At 39.3% G+C, this 14,867-nt stretch overlaps 1 protein-coding gene across 7 annotated transcripts in view; it reads left to right on the plus strand.

The window, feature by feature from the left end:
- Positions 1-14,867, plus strand: part of sbf1 (SET binding factor 1) — a 48,071-nt gene that overhangs the window by 1,098 nt on the left and 32,106 nt on the right. The gene's annotated exons all lie outside the window — the stretch shown is intronic.

Here is a 14,867-nt window from a genome sequence, read left to right on the forward strand (position 1 = left end):
ATGAATGGTGACTGAAAATGTCAAGCATCCTAAACTCTCAATAAAAGCATCTTTTATGTGTTTTTGTGGGCCATATTGTGTCAAGGTATACAATAACTGTGTGAGGAAAAGACACAAATATCATTTTTTTGCCATCCTTTGACAAAGTTTCCAGGACGTTTTGCAAAGTTTAGCCACAGATTTTGAAAGAACATGATGAGTTTTCATCAAACACATTTTTCAAAATATCTTTGGCTTTCACAGAAAAAAAGAAAGTCAAACATTTAAAGTGTACTTGTTTTAATGTGAATGAATGTAGAGAGCTTTGAGCTTTCTGTAAAATCCTCTGTCCTTAGTGAGTTTCGTTTTCGGGAGGTTGAGTGTTTTAGTTAGTGGCCTAGATTCGTGCCATATAATGGTCCCGGTGAGCATGCATAATTTACCAACCCTCATCCGAAGAAAGCAAGTTGCTGGAAACTCGCATCAAACCTTTATTTAGAGAGCTGCCTCTGTGCATGTTTTATTCCTTATTTATGAGGCACACACAAAACATGGCGAGTCCCCATTTTAACGACAGTATCGGGGACTCATGAGACGAATATTCATGTTAAATTGCATGATGTGTGCAGTGGTCCGCTTCAAGAGTAGTTCGGCGCAGATAGATCTTTTTGGTTTTTGTTACCCGCGAGATGCAGCTATTTGTATGTGGCCGTACACGTAGTCTGGCAGGATGTTGAAAGGCTGCACGCGCTGCAGAATGTCTTCCTTTCCTGTTTCTAGCCTTCTGCTGCGTTTCAGCATCTGGTTAGCAGACCTTCACATTACAGTAAAGGTGTGTGGAGAAAAAAAAAACAGAGCTCTCCTCAAGTCAGGGATTTGCTCTATTTATGCCCGTTGATATCCAAGAATAAAAACGCATGAAATTCTAAAAATAACATGAAAGTGCAACAGAAATCATTCATGTTCTAGGCTAGCTTGCAATGCAACATAGCAGCAAACTAAATCAGTCTGAATGGCCCGGATTGAGCTTGTACCATGGGCAGACCTGTGACGCTATAAAGCTGTGCTGTTGTGGGTTGACATCAGATTCGTGAGATCTGTGAGAAATTGGCGAGTGAAAGTGTTTCTACATGTTACCCACCCCTTGACACTTGAAATCCATCTCACAAGTTAAGTTTTTTTTTTTCTCTAAATATGTAAAATAATGTCTAGCAAGTAGCAGACATGCTGTGCAATGTTGAGCCTTGGTCCTCATGAGGGAAATTTGATCTTGAATCTCGCTTGCAAGATCTCCTGATTCTGTTTCTTTTTTTTTCTGACAATTTCCTGTATTTTGTTTGTTGCACCCATCTAAAAAGTAAGCTTAAATGGATTGTTCTCCCCAAAATCACTCCCAAAATGACTTTTACTTTGATGTTTCTTCTTCAGAACCCAAAGGAAGAAGTGTTTTTGTCCATGTAATTAAAGTCAATGGGGTCCAAAACAACCCTAATGGACCCCATTGTCTTACAATGCATTCAAATGGTTTTGAAATAATTTGAAAAAAAAAAAATGGCTGAATTTAACAAAAGTGTTTATTTTTGACAAAAGTGTTTATTTCAAAATATCCTCTTTGGGTTCTACAGAAAAAAATCATTTTTTTAAATCAAATTCTGTAATTTTCTATGTTAAGTTGTCTGGATTTAAATTCTGTGTTGTGTACAATACAATACACAATAGTACAATAGTACAATGCAATAGTAATATATTTTTGTCATAATTTCTTAAGGTTAAACCAAACTTATATTTTGCTGGGTTGCCGTGAAGAGCTTTGAGTTTTTGTGCGTTTATGATATGACAATAGTTTTTTCTCAAATAAAACAGTAAAATGTTGATGAAATGAGACTCAGAAATTAAGTTCATTTATTCATGTACTCATATAGTGAAACGGCAGAGGCTAAAATGCTTTGTCATGCATAATTCAGTGTTTATGCCTATGTGGTTAATGAAACCGTGCATCTGCGCCATTCATTCAAACAGAAACACTCAGAGCATGCAGGATTCCGATTTAAATAGTATTTTTGTCGGTTTAATATTCACAAACATTAGTCTATATCGTGATTTGATTTAATCCAATTTATTCATCCAAGACTTGACAAATTCTGCGAAATTCCACGTTATACTGTAAGTTCTGTTTTTATGACTGGATTCCGTCCGTGTTTTCCGCATCGCGGAAATCATAGGGCCCTAAGAAAGTCATACAGATTTGGGTAATTTTAACCCCATTATTTTATGTTCGCTCAAGAAGTTTGGAGTGAATTTTGGTTGAACTATCCCTTTAAGTCCTGTTTTATTTTTGTCTACCTGACACATGTCTCTGAGAGGTTTCACATCTCTGAAAACATGTAGTGAATGTGAGCCTGGAGATGTTTCAAAGGATCTTTATGAAGTGCTGTTCGAGTGGTGCCTACTTAACACCCAGAGGGCTGGCGCTCTTAAATGAGATAACCTCGTTCTGTTTTATGTTTACCAGTGCAGAACACGTACGTTCAACTGACCCAGAGGCCATGTCCCTGTCTCGGGCCCTTTGCCTTAGTTTCCTTTAGTCATATAGCCCACAAATCTGGCTCTAGAAATCCCCATTCTTGAGCCAGAATGACTGCATCAGTGGAGGGCAGTGTGCTGTCAGGGTGGAGTCACCCAGCGTCTGTTGTGAAACTGCGCAACGCCACTTGTCCAGCTGATTTCCAGGCCCTGCGAGGAGAACGGCGCTGAATAGGATTCTCTGGACGAGGGGCTTTCTGTGTAAAAACAGGAAATGGGAGTTGAGGCTCTAGGGAGAAGACATGATTGAATGAGAATCCAGATTGTGTGAGAGTGAGAAAATGGAGGTCTAGAGTTTGGGGTGGGCTTCACTAAAAGTGGACATCCATGGAAATGTCTTTTGGGGTTCGGAGTACAGCCCCCCCCTTCTTTCTCTTGCTCTCTCTTGGTTTTTCTTGGGAGGAGCCCGGCTGAAAACAGAGAGGCCCTAAACAAAAGAGGAGAGCGTTTGTTCTGTCGCACACTCATTGTGAGAGTTGTCTCTGCCAGTCGGTTTAACCCTTGCGTGCCATTGAGAATGTATGTTAAAATGATTGTCTGCTGTATGATAACTTGTGACCAGTCATCTAAAATAAAACTAGCCTAGATTTTTACAAAGATGTGCTTGTAAAACTTCTCAAGCAAGCGGGTTTTGAGTGGATGTCAAGTAATCTGGTTCTTGAATCAAAATGCTCATCACAACTAGTTCATTTTCATTACATCTCCCATCTTCTCTGATGACATGTTTACTGGTACGAGGGCGGGACTACCTGTCACTCACATGAGAACAACCAATAGCAAACCACAACCATCTAACCAGTAACCAGCCAATCATTTCCTGGTGGACAAAATCAAGCCCCGCCCTACATTTTGTTCTTGTTCTAGAAGCCATTTAATTCAGTTGAAGACCATCGCAACTTCCATTTCATGCCGACTTAAAGATAAATGTTAAATTTGTTATGATTCCCATTTGAATCAGTCCAAATAGTAACTAAAGCAGTGGTATAATTCCCTTTTCACAAGATGTAAAATAAATCTCTGATGTCCCCAGAGTGTGTATGTGAAGTTTTACCCCACAGATATTTTGATATAGCTTGTTAAAGTTGTCACAAAGTTTTTGAGGGTGAGCACAGTGGGAGGAGCTTCAAGAGTGTATGTGTTTGCAGCTTCGATTATCTCACGCAGACACATACTAAAATGTCAGAAAATCTTCTGCCTTTTATATTTAAACCGGAGTCAGACAAAGATGGAGCGACTCAAGAAAAAGGGACAACATGTAGAATGCAACAGGACATCTCTGAATGGTTAGTTGATGAATTTATGTTGCTGATGTGGAGTTAAGTGTCTTCAATTTGCATATTCTGTCAGGATAATCTATAAATTGCTTGTCTAGGAACTGTTGTGAGATGCACACAGGGTGACTACAACAGCTTTTCCAACTGCGTGTTCCCGGGGGCGGGGTTTATGTTAATGTTAGGGTTCGTGATGTCACTAACCCGGGAGGAAGCTTGTGTAGTTCCTACCAGCCAATTGTTGTAGTCCTTAAAAAAACATTTTTTTTTTAAAAGCAAATATCTCCCTTTGGTTTGAACTTTGAGCGTTGTAACTTTGCAGATGTTGTTAGAAAACTTATGTTAGAAAAGTGAAATCATAATCAACCACCCCTTAAAAAAAATGTTGGTGGTTTACAAATAGTGGCCCACCTTTAACAGATTTGCTCTTTGACAAACGCACTGACTCAGCCGGACGTCTAGAAATATTCACCAGTAGAGAACAGATTCTTATTCATGAGGAAGAATAAGGCCGAAGGGGGCCATGGCGTGACACGCCGGCCGCTCTGTGTTTCCATGACTCCCCAATTCTGGTCATATGGCATGACTATAAACGGTTTTGTGCCGAGAAAAAGGGTGGCTGGGTCCGTGGATACAGAAGCCCGGTCCCCATGCCTGCAGCGTATGGCCGCAAAGCTCTGATGGCCAGCTGGTGGATGAATACTCCTCATTCATGTGGCAGCCGAGGGGCTAGAGGGCAATGGAGATTGCCCTCATTCTGAGAGACGGGGGGCTCAGCACACACACACACACAAACGTGCACATTTTCCATCTTTTTTTTGTCTTTAAAATGGTTTGCACTAGGTATTAAGATTATATGCACAGGACAACATCAAGTAAATACATTTGAAACTCCGAGACGTTAAGTTTCATTATGAATGTGGTGAACTCACATGATAGTGTTTGGCTACTGTCCCAAGGCCTGTGTGATGGAAATGTCATGTGCCTCACTGGACTTTTACTGCATTGTGTCATCTTATATTCTTTGATTTTTATGCCTTGGAATCCCAAACATTTAGTTTTGATTGACACATTGAATGTTGCTGCAGTTTGAAACTTGAATTGGTCGAAATTGTGATGGTATTGGAAGAATGGTTAAAAAGAAATAATAATATTAGAAAACATTCTGTTCCGAATAAATCCCTTTCTTTTGAACTTTCTATTCATCAAAGGACCCTCCAAAAAAGGAATCAGTTTCCACAAAAATGTTAAGAAGCACAACTGTTTTCAACTTAACAAATATTTCTTGAGCAGCAAATCCGCGTATTTGAATGATTTCTGAAGGATCTTGTGACACTTGAGGAATGATCCTGAAAATTCAGCTTTGCATCACATTTTAAAATATATGCAAATAGAAAACAATCATTTTAAATTGTAAGAATATTTTGAAAGGTGATTATTTTTAGTGGCAGGGCAAGTGAAAATCTGAAAAATCTGGGATTTTCTTTACACACATACTCGCACACAAACATCATTAGGGCTGGTAATGGGACGAGCAGTGACTAGTTAATAGCTGTGTGTATGCTTCATATCCAGAGGTCTTGTGGGTCAATGAGGGACGTGGAGGTCAGGGCGGGAAGGGGGAGTGCACTCTCCATGGCCGCAAACCTTTCATGGTCTTCCCTGGTATTTTGGGAATGCGGCCCTCTCCTCCTCCCAAACCCCTCGGGTGGAGACTGAAGACCTTATTCTTCACATGCCTATGGGGTTGCGGGAAGTAATTCTTCTAAATCCCTTTTTTCCCTCATTGCTGACCCACTGGATTATATAGGGGTCTTTAACATCGCGGCTGTTGGGATTCAGACACGGAGGAGTGAATTATAGTCTGGTGTCCCACTCTGTCTGTCTTAATCTTGGTTTCAGCTGCTGCCCACCTATTGGTAGTGAGTTCAGGGAAGCTGATTGGTCCAGAGGTGAAATATAAAGTACCCATTTGCAGAAAAAATGGAGCATATTGGTTGGCTTGGTGTAAGTGAAGCTTAATGCTCTGATGTGGTTAGCCGGATTTTCAGGGTCTCTTTTGGAGGGGGTTTCCCTTCTTCAGAGCTCGTCTTGGTGGATCAATTTTGTAAAAACTTTTAATCCATTCTTTTAAAAAGAAAACTAACAACAATAATATTAATAATTATTATTCATAATAATATATATTATATTATTTTAATAATACAAAAATAATAAATACATGTACTACTAATAAATAAATATTATGAATAAATGGGGGGGGGGGTTCAATATTGTAGTTATTTTTTTTCCCCTTTGTGTTTGATTTGAACCGCTTGCTTTACTCACATCAGCGAGGGTTAGACTATAATTATTGCAATTCTATTAAACCATTATGTGGCAGTCTCTTGTAAAGTCCACTGTTTCTCCTATCCTTTCATTCAGAGCTTGGCTAGTGTTAGTTTTTGTTTTCTTTTTGTGAGTCAGCTGTTATTGTTTTGCCATTATTACACATTTCTGAGACATCTAGGCATGAATCATTTATACAGCAAGAGAGGCAGTAATCTTTTGTGAGCTGGGTTAAAAGCATGAGAATCTTCAAGCCTCACATTTAGAGGCAATGACAAAATAACAATGTCAATACAAAAAAAAAAAAGTTAAATTTGTGTTTCTATCGATATCATCTGTGACCTGCCTGCTGTTTACATTTACAATGTGGCTAGAAGATGCCTCAAAGCAGAAATTTAAAGCTACGCGTTCAAGACGACTTGAAATATTCTATATAAGTTTGCGTTGTCACACTAGTCTTGACTTGGGATGTATAAAGTTTTTTGGCTAAACTTTTGTTTATGTAATACTTTGCCCTATTGACTTTTTTTATTCAGTGCAATTTTTTGTCTTTTTCACAAACTGTCTGGCAAGTTGAAATTGTTCCCAATTGACGGCATGCCATAGATGCTTTCTAACAGAATGTTTGCTATGTGGTGTTGCCTTGTGGGAGGATAGTGAGACGTCAAACGTCTTCTCTTAAATGCTATAACTGTTGGTGTATTCCCTGAATTCCTAGTGCTGCTAATAGTCTCTTTACTCCATCTAAACACCGGTCACAGCCTCATTTCTTCTGGCTGCCTCTTTCATGGCCTTGCCGGAGGAAAACTGACTAACCCGATGCTAATTTCACTACTTTCCATATGATTTCCAAACCTTGTCGGAAGGCTTGGAATTTTTGCTGAGGTGGAATGCCTGTCCAATGACGTCAGCATTATGTAAGCAAAAGGAGTCCAAGTGCGTACTTTTTAGTTTGCTTTTTGCATTTCACTCAGCATATCAGTCACTGCACTGAGCTTTAGTCTTAAGGTCCAAGGTACCTAAAACGACATAGCTGCTTATCTCTTAGTATATTAGCTGGAGGTTATTTAAATATATACGTGTGTGAGAGAAGGGGTGTCTGTGTTTATCTAGTGTCATGACAGTGATTAGTGTATCCTTGTTAGGTTTTGGCTAATAGAAATTCTGTGTATTTGTTAGCATTTGATGATATTTAAAATATGTCTTATTTTATTTCTTTATTTATCTATCATTTTGATCAAATGATCAAAAGTACATTTTAACCAAAAGTGCAGTAATAACCTTGTTAAAAATAATATATAATATAATAATAAATCATAAATGGATAATAATATTAATTTCCATGTAAAAATGTATAAATTTAATTTATATGCACCAATAAAACAACAAAAAGTATTTATTGACGCATATCGTTGTTGCTAGAACAACTTAAAAAAAGGCCATGAATGAGTTTTATTACTGAATCTGAGTTTTGAATCAGCTTTAGAAATTAATCTTTTGTACTGATTCAACTTCTTAATGGTTTCATTATTGTTTGTCACATGACGATGAGGGGGGTGAGGAACTAGCCTTTTGGAAACTTAACGGCCAAATAAAAAGCTCATTAAAATCATTGCAATGTTTCTCGCCCAATCCTAATCCTTGTTAATGTAGCAGTTAAGGCCTCTGTTTCAGTGTGTGTAAGAGTGTTTATCCGTAATCTAAATAAAACTCGATTTATGTCTCATGCTGTGACAGTAGTTTATCTTAGAAGCCCATAAGCTCTTTAAGAGTTTTTTAGAAAGACCAGTACTTGTCCACTGAAAACCAAAGTGCCCGACCTAAAATATCTAAAACCGCAGGTCTTTGCATAGAATACAGACAAGAGACAGACACAGTTTCACACATCTCTGACGTTATTGTGGCTGAGCAAACAAATCGAAATTGTTGGGGTTCATAAAACTTTTTTTGAACGGCACTGAAAGCCACGTATTTTTAGAAGTAATGAGGTGTTGTTTTGTTGTTAAAAACTAGTGCACTCTCTAAAAAAAGTGTGGAAATCGTCTTGAAGCTTGAGTATTTCCTCTATTGAAAAAGCAGCCAGGGCTGAATGCGGTTGTGGGACGGGTGGTTGTTGGCGTGCAGGAAGGATGTGAGTTTGTTGAAGAGCTTTTCTGCACAGAAAGAAAAGAAAAGAAAACGGCACTCGCAGTATCCCCGAGCAACAGCAGATTTTGGCAGATGCAATTCTCTTAGTGCAAGTCCACCCAGAATGACCAAGGCCAAGAGTTTGGGTCTGAATTTGTACAAGTGCATTGAGCCATTTACTCATTAGCAGTCAATCTTGCATCAGAAATAGCTTGTGCTTATTAGGGACGCAACAATATAAAAAATTTGGCTGATGTGAAGAAGCCAGTAATTAATATATTTTCGTTTGGCCGATAACTAGAATTAACATGTTTTGATATTCACACAATTATTATCTAACTTGCGCGCTACCATTGAAAAGTTTGGCTCAAGTAACATTTTTTTCTAAAGTGCAACTATAAAGCCCCTTTTCACAAGATGTAAAATACATCTCTGATGTCACCAAAGTGTGTATGTGAAATATTAGCTCAAAATACCCAACGGATAATGTTTCAATTAAAATTTATTTGTATAGCGCTTTTCACAATACATATTGTTTCAAAGCAGCTTTACAGAAAGTACGGAAAGTTTCAATTCTCACTTTTTGGGGCTCAGAAAAACGCGCCATTTTAGTGTGTATCCCTTTAAATGCAAATGAGCTGTGAGGGAGGAGCCTCGCGAGCTTGCGCTTGAGTGTCAGGACAATCTCTCACGAATGATAAGATAATGTGGATGATGAACAGTTACATCGAATCACGAACAGTTGGTACAGATCCATCCTCGAGTAACAACGAGAGTAAATGTAGACCGCTATGTTCATTCTTAAATCTTATAACAAAACTCTTCAATCGGTTAGGGGACATTCTTGTCTACAGCGTCACCAGCGTTGAATCAGTCATTAAATATTACTGATTTTACTGTATAGTTGATCAAATAAATGCAGCCATAGTGAGCAAAAGAGTCTTCTATCATAAATATCTGACCAACCCCAAATATGTGAACATTAGTGGATGATAAAATGCATGTACGCTGCAGTTCAAATGTCCTGGATTTGACAGGCTAGACTGCTTAAAACTCAACTCCTTCTTTATTCATGTTCATGTTCACCTTTTTATTCCTTATATTGAGTGTTTAGTCTTTCCATTTTGAACAGACCCACGGCTCATTTTTGATCACCACCCACCCACTGGTCAACAACCGCTCATATACACGTTGGTTGACAACTTCCTGTGTCTCTCCACCGAGCCTGTGCTATACTCCCTGACATGCTTAACTGCGGCTTCGCAGGTCCTTGCAGCCATGGTGACGGAACTGTTTTGACAACGTGGGGCGCAGGCCAAAAGAGCAGGCTGCGGTTTTCTTGGTTTTGATACACTGCCAAGTCTTTCTCGAGAATCCATGTTGAACTCTTGAAGAGACCAGTTTTAAGATTAGAAAAATTGCCAGGTGACGGCAAGACATTCTTTTTGCGTTTGAGAGCTTTTATAAGGCAATCCAGTCTTTTCGCTTTGCAAGCCTACATACTTGTTTTTGCCGCCCCACCCACATGCACTGACACAGTCGCAAACACACTGTCTGTCTTACACAAGCGTGATGGTGAATTCCTGTGGTGCCCAGGCGCAGTTGCTTCAGAATGAGATGTCTGCATGTTAAGGAAGTATTACTCATGCCCTAACCCAGGGGTTCTCTAACTCGGTCCTGGAGGGCCACTGTCCTGCAGAGTTTAGCTCCAACCCTGATCAAACACACCTACCTGTGAGTTTCTGGTGATCCTGAAGACCTTAATTAGCTTGCTCAGGTGTGTTTGATCAGGGTTGGACTTGGAGCTAAACTCTGCAGGACAGTGGCCCTCAAGGACCCCTGCCTCATACTTTAGTTGTAATCTCTGTGATTGATACATGAGTATCAATGATGAGTGCCACATTGGTGGTATATATACATCAGTTTGTTTCCTCATTGAATAAACTGATGGAATCTTGTGATTTCTGTCCCGTAGTAACTGTTGTAGTGTCACCTGCCTTTAGTTTCACTTCACCTGCTTCAGTCTGACCAGCAGGTCGATATGACTGTTGCATGGCGTCTCTCTCAGATCCTTCATGAAGGAGCAGTGAATTTCCCTATCATTAACCAGACACTCTTGTGAGTCATGGTAAAGCAGAAGTGCTTTGTAATGTGATTATGGAGGCCATGTCAACCTTACCCCAAAAAAGATATTTGCACATATATCTGCATGCTTTCATAATTGGGTAAATGAGATTTGAGAGATCTGTAGTTGTCAGGGTCATAGTTTGCATAGCCCAGACCCATTGTTTTGTTTGAACTCTCACCTATAAACAGATTTTTGCGGATTTAAGTTCTTTCAAGGCCACATTAAATGTTGTGTAGTGGTTAAAGTTCATGGCCGGTTTGATTTCCGCAAAACAGGAGCACCAGGTTGCTCCAGGGGATTGACCCCTGTAATAAGTTCACAGCGCTATTCTGTGACGATAATCATGTGAACGTTGCGGAAACATATCCCAACGGTTATCACCGTTGTGTGCCAATAAAAAATAATCAAAGGCACATTTAGCTTTAGGATCACATAAACCTGAGCATTGCCTTCCATCTAAACAAGCAGGCCTTGTCTGGGAAAGATTAATTGAAGTCTCATATGTCCAGATCCGTCTTGTGAGATTATCCAAGCACATTCCCCATGTCCACTTACCATACGAACCCCATTCATGAGTCGAAATCTCAGGTGCAAGGTGCATTTGGTAGTCTGGTCCCACAAACAAGGTGGATTGCATTGACAGACCTTTGAGAAACCTTGGACGACCTCACCGACCGCATTTTTCCTTTCGGATTTCAGAAGTTTCTCAGACTTGCACTGACTTTAGCTGGCTGTGGATTTGTTCTCAACTCACTTGTATTTATTCCAAGCTTTTTGTTTTGTCCCTGGAGTCCAAAAATGAGGTCAGAATTCTCCTCCGATTTGTCCAAAGGCTTGTGTGCAATGTTTCTACTTGTGCGCGTATATGCAAAATCTCGAGTTTGAATGTGATCAATGCATGTGTATAACGTCTTTAACTTCTGTTTAGGTCTTTCACAACGTTCCCCTCGGGGAATATTCTTGAGTAAAACGCAAGCCTAGTTTGCCGACTCAGCTGTTATCTGGGAGCACCAGAGTTCTGGAATAGCAATGCTGGAATTCGGCATGAGTGAATTAGTGTTGCAAGAACAGTGCCTGTTTGTGCTTGGACGTCTCTTTTTCTCCTTCACTCATCTAGTCACTTTCACTCTCATTCTAAGATAGAGGAAAAGTAGGAGGGGTGGGAATGAAAGCGAGTTTTAGATTTCCCAACAACACGTTGGAGGCCTCAAATATCATTGTGATGTTGGCACGCTGTTTCTGGCTCAGATTCCTTCCCTGGCTGCATGTCTTGATTTTTTTGTGTTTTTTTTTTTGTAAGAGAAACGAAGCAAATCCTGAGTCTGCACTCTTACCCTGTGGCACTAACATGTCAGTTCACTAAATGGTGGGTAGAGTGTAGAGTGTAGAGTGACCGCCTAGGCAGCAGGCCAAAGTTGTATATGAATATCACCTGAAGTTGGTGCATTTGCTCTCCCCCCGCCGTCTTAATCTTTATCCGACTCAATCCCTGGAGAGATAAGGGAAGTGCCATCCAAAGATCATTTTCACAACAGGGTAATTTTGGCAGCGTACAGTGTTATGAATAGGCTCTATTGTGGTGCCTGTATTTTGGACACACTCCAGATTGACTCCAGGTATTATTTTGCCCTGTATTCACTCCAGTAAAATTGCATGTCTGTCTGTCATAGGCTACAGTCTTTCCTTTTTAAACTGTATCAAAAAGTGTTTTCATTACCCTGTCAGACATTTTGTCTATATTGTGAGGAAATAAATGGAAGGTCCTGGAAAACCTGAAAGTATCCTTCCTTCCTTCCTTCCTTCCTTCCTTCCTTCCTTCCTTCCTTCCTTCCTTCCTTCCTTCCTTCCTTCCTTCCTTCCTTCCTTCCTTCCTTCCTTCCTTCCTTCCTTCCTTCCTTCCTTCCTTCCTTCCTTCCTTCCTTCCTTCCTTCCTTCCTTCCTTCCTTCCTTCCTTCCTTCCTTCCTTCCTTCCTTCCTTCCTTCCTTCCTTCCTTCCTTCCTTCCTTCCTTCCTTCCTTCCTTCCTTCCTTCCTTCCTTCCTTCCTTCCTTCCTTCCTTCCTTCCTTCCTTCCTTCCTTCCTTCCTTCCTTCCTTCCTTCCTTCCTTCCTTCCTTCCTTCCTTCCTTCCTTCCTTCCTTCCTTCCTTCCTTCCTTCCTTCCTTCCTTCCTTCCTTCCTTCCTTCCTTCCTTCCTTCCTTCCTTCCTTCCTTCCTTCCTTCCTTCCTTCCTTCCTTCCTTCCTTCCTTCCTTCCTTCCTTCCTTCCTTCCTTCCTTCCTTCCTTCCTTCCTTCCTTCCTTCCTTCCTTCCTTCCTTCCTTCCTTCCTTCCTTCCTTCCTTCCTTCCTTCCTTCCTTCCTTCCTTCCTTCCTTCCTTCCTTCCTTCCTTCCTTCCTTCCTTCCTTCCTTCCTTCCTTCCTTCCTTCCTTCCTTCCTTCCTTCCTTCCTTCCCTTCCCTTCCCTTCCCTTCCCTTCCCTTCCCTTCCCTTCCCTTCCCTTCCCTTCCCTTCCTTCCCTCCCTCGCCACATTTATGGAAAAGTAGTAGAAATAAAATTTTAAAATTAATGAATTTCTATATTCAGCTATTTCCTTCCTTCCTTGCTTCCATCATTCCCTCCTTCCTTCCTTCCTTCCCTCACTCCTTACTTCCTTCCACACATTTATGGAAAAGTTTTAAAATTTTAAAATCTAATGAATTTCTATATTCAGCTATTTCTTTATGCATCATTGTGATCTCTAAAATATCTATAAAATGAACATTCATGAAGAAAGTATTTAATTCAAATGTAAGAACTGTATTTCTATCACTAATATTACCATTATTCACTCTCTCTGGTGAGATCAAGTCATCTGCATCATTTGCAAGATTAGAGTGTTTGACATGTCAATATTTGTTGTCTAACCTTTTTATGGTTAGTAGGTTGGCTTCTTTGTTTAGGGAGTGGTTAAAATCTTATTCCAACTCCAGACTTGTTTAATGACTACACGTACCAACTTTTAGTTAATTTCCCACAATGCCTCTTTGATTATGGCTCACCTGGCTCGCTCTCGAGTAAATATGACACACTTCATAAGCCCCAGCTGAGGTAAGGAGGAGGGTGTGGCCGTTTACACCTCGGTTTATTATAGTACCATCAACCATGTGCACCTCATCACTCACTCAGCTATAGTCAGTCGCCTTTTTATACGTGCTAGCTTGCACACACGTGAGGGTTGCACACACGGTGCAGGTTAACTCTCCCTGAATTTGTGTATGAGCTTAACAGTTCCCTTTTATAGGGATTTTTAAACTGTTTGGGTTCTTTAAATGGTTAACAAATTTATAAAATAGACTAATTTTTTTTAATAACTATATGAATTTGAAAAAATACATTACAGTAATATTAATATAATAATAATAATAATAATAATAATAATAATAATAATAATAATAATAATAATAATAATAATAACAATAATAATAAGAAAATGTTAATTAATAAATTCCTCTGGAAGAAGGTTTGAGAAGTTATTTTAATTTTTTAATTTTTTTTATTTTTAAATTTATTTATTTTTTGTTATTTTAGTATTATATTTTTAATGGAAAAGTAGTTAGAATACAATTTTAATACAGTTTTACCAATAATTTAATAAAATAAATGAAAAAATTTTTATAATTTAATAAAAATAGGAATAAAATTGTATAACAATTACGACAATAAAGAATAATTAACAAGAACAAAAATAATAATAATATTAATTGTTATTATATGTTAATTGAAAATATTCAGGAAGAAGATTCGAGAAGGTGATCATTTTGTTAATTATTATTATTTTTTATTATTTTGTTATTTTCCACACTTTCATGGAAAATGATTGGGAATGCAATTTTACAAAGTCATGAAAATGTTAAGTTTGCTTTGAAGGATAAAAAAACTGCATGTTAATGCCAAGTTTTCCTGAATGTTGTGTCAAAAGCACGGGACTCTGGACTCAAATACAGTGTTCATTCTTAACTTTTGACCTTTGTCCTTTACTCAAAAAGGAGGGCTTTTCTTGGACAAGGCTTTGGTTTGACACTTAAAGTCTTGTCCTGCTGGTCATCGCACCATCAGCATCACGGGCTGGGTCGCTAACTCATTTATTCCGGGTGAAGAGGGAGGGACAGCAGTCTAAATGAACTGCTCAAATCCCATGATTCCTCTGTGCAATAAGAGCACTCTCTAACTGACAAAGTCCCTGTGTTCAATCTGACAAGACTTGCTTTTCAACAGGCCTTCTACTGTAGCTCAGTCGTGTGTGTATGTGTGTGTGTTCGCGGTTGCCACATATCTGATAAGATGTTCAAAGAGACAGATACATTCCTGACTGATGGTTTTCGGGAGTGCTGTACATTGGATCGCCCAGCCCTGCAAGATGTGTAAATCTGATTCGTGCATCGGGTCTTGGAAGACGTCCCAGTAATTGTTTGCTT

The sequence above is a fragment of the Pimephales promelas genome, chromosome 24, assembly GCF_988280905.1.
Source record: "Pimephales promelas chromosome 24, fPimPro1.hap1.1, whole genome shotgun sequence".
Classification (NCBI taxonomy): domain Eukaryota; kingdom Metazoa; phylum Chordata; class Actinopteri; order Cypriniformes; family Leuciscidae; genus Pimephales; species Pimephales promelas.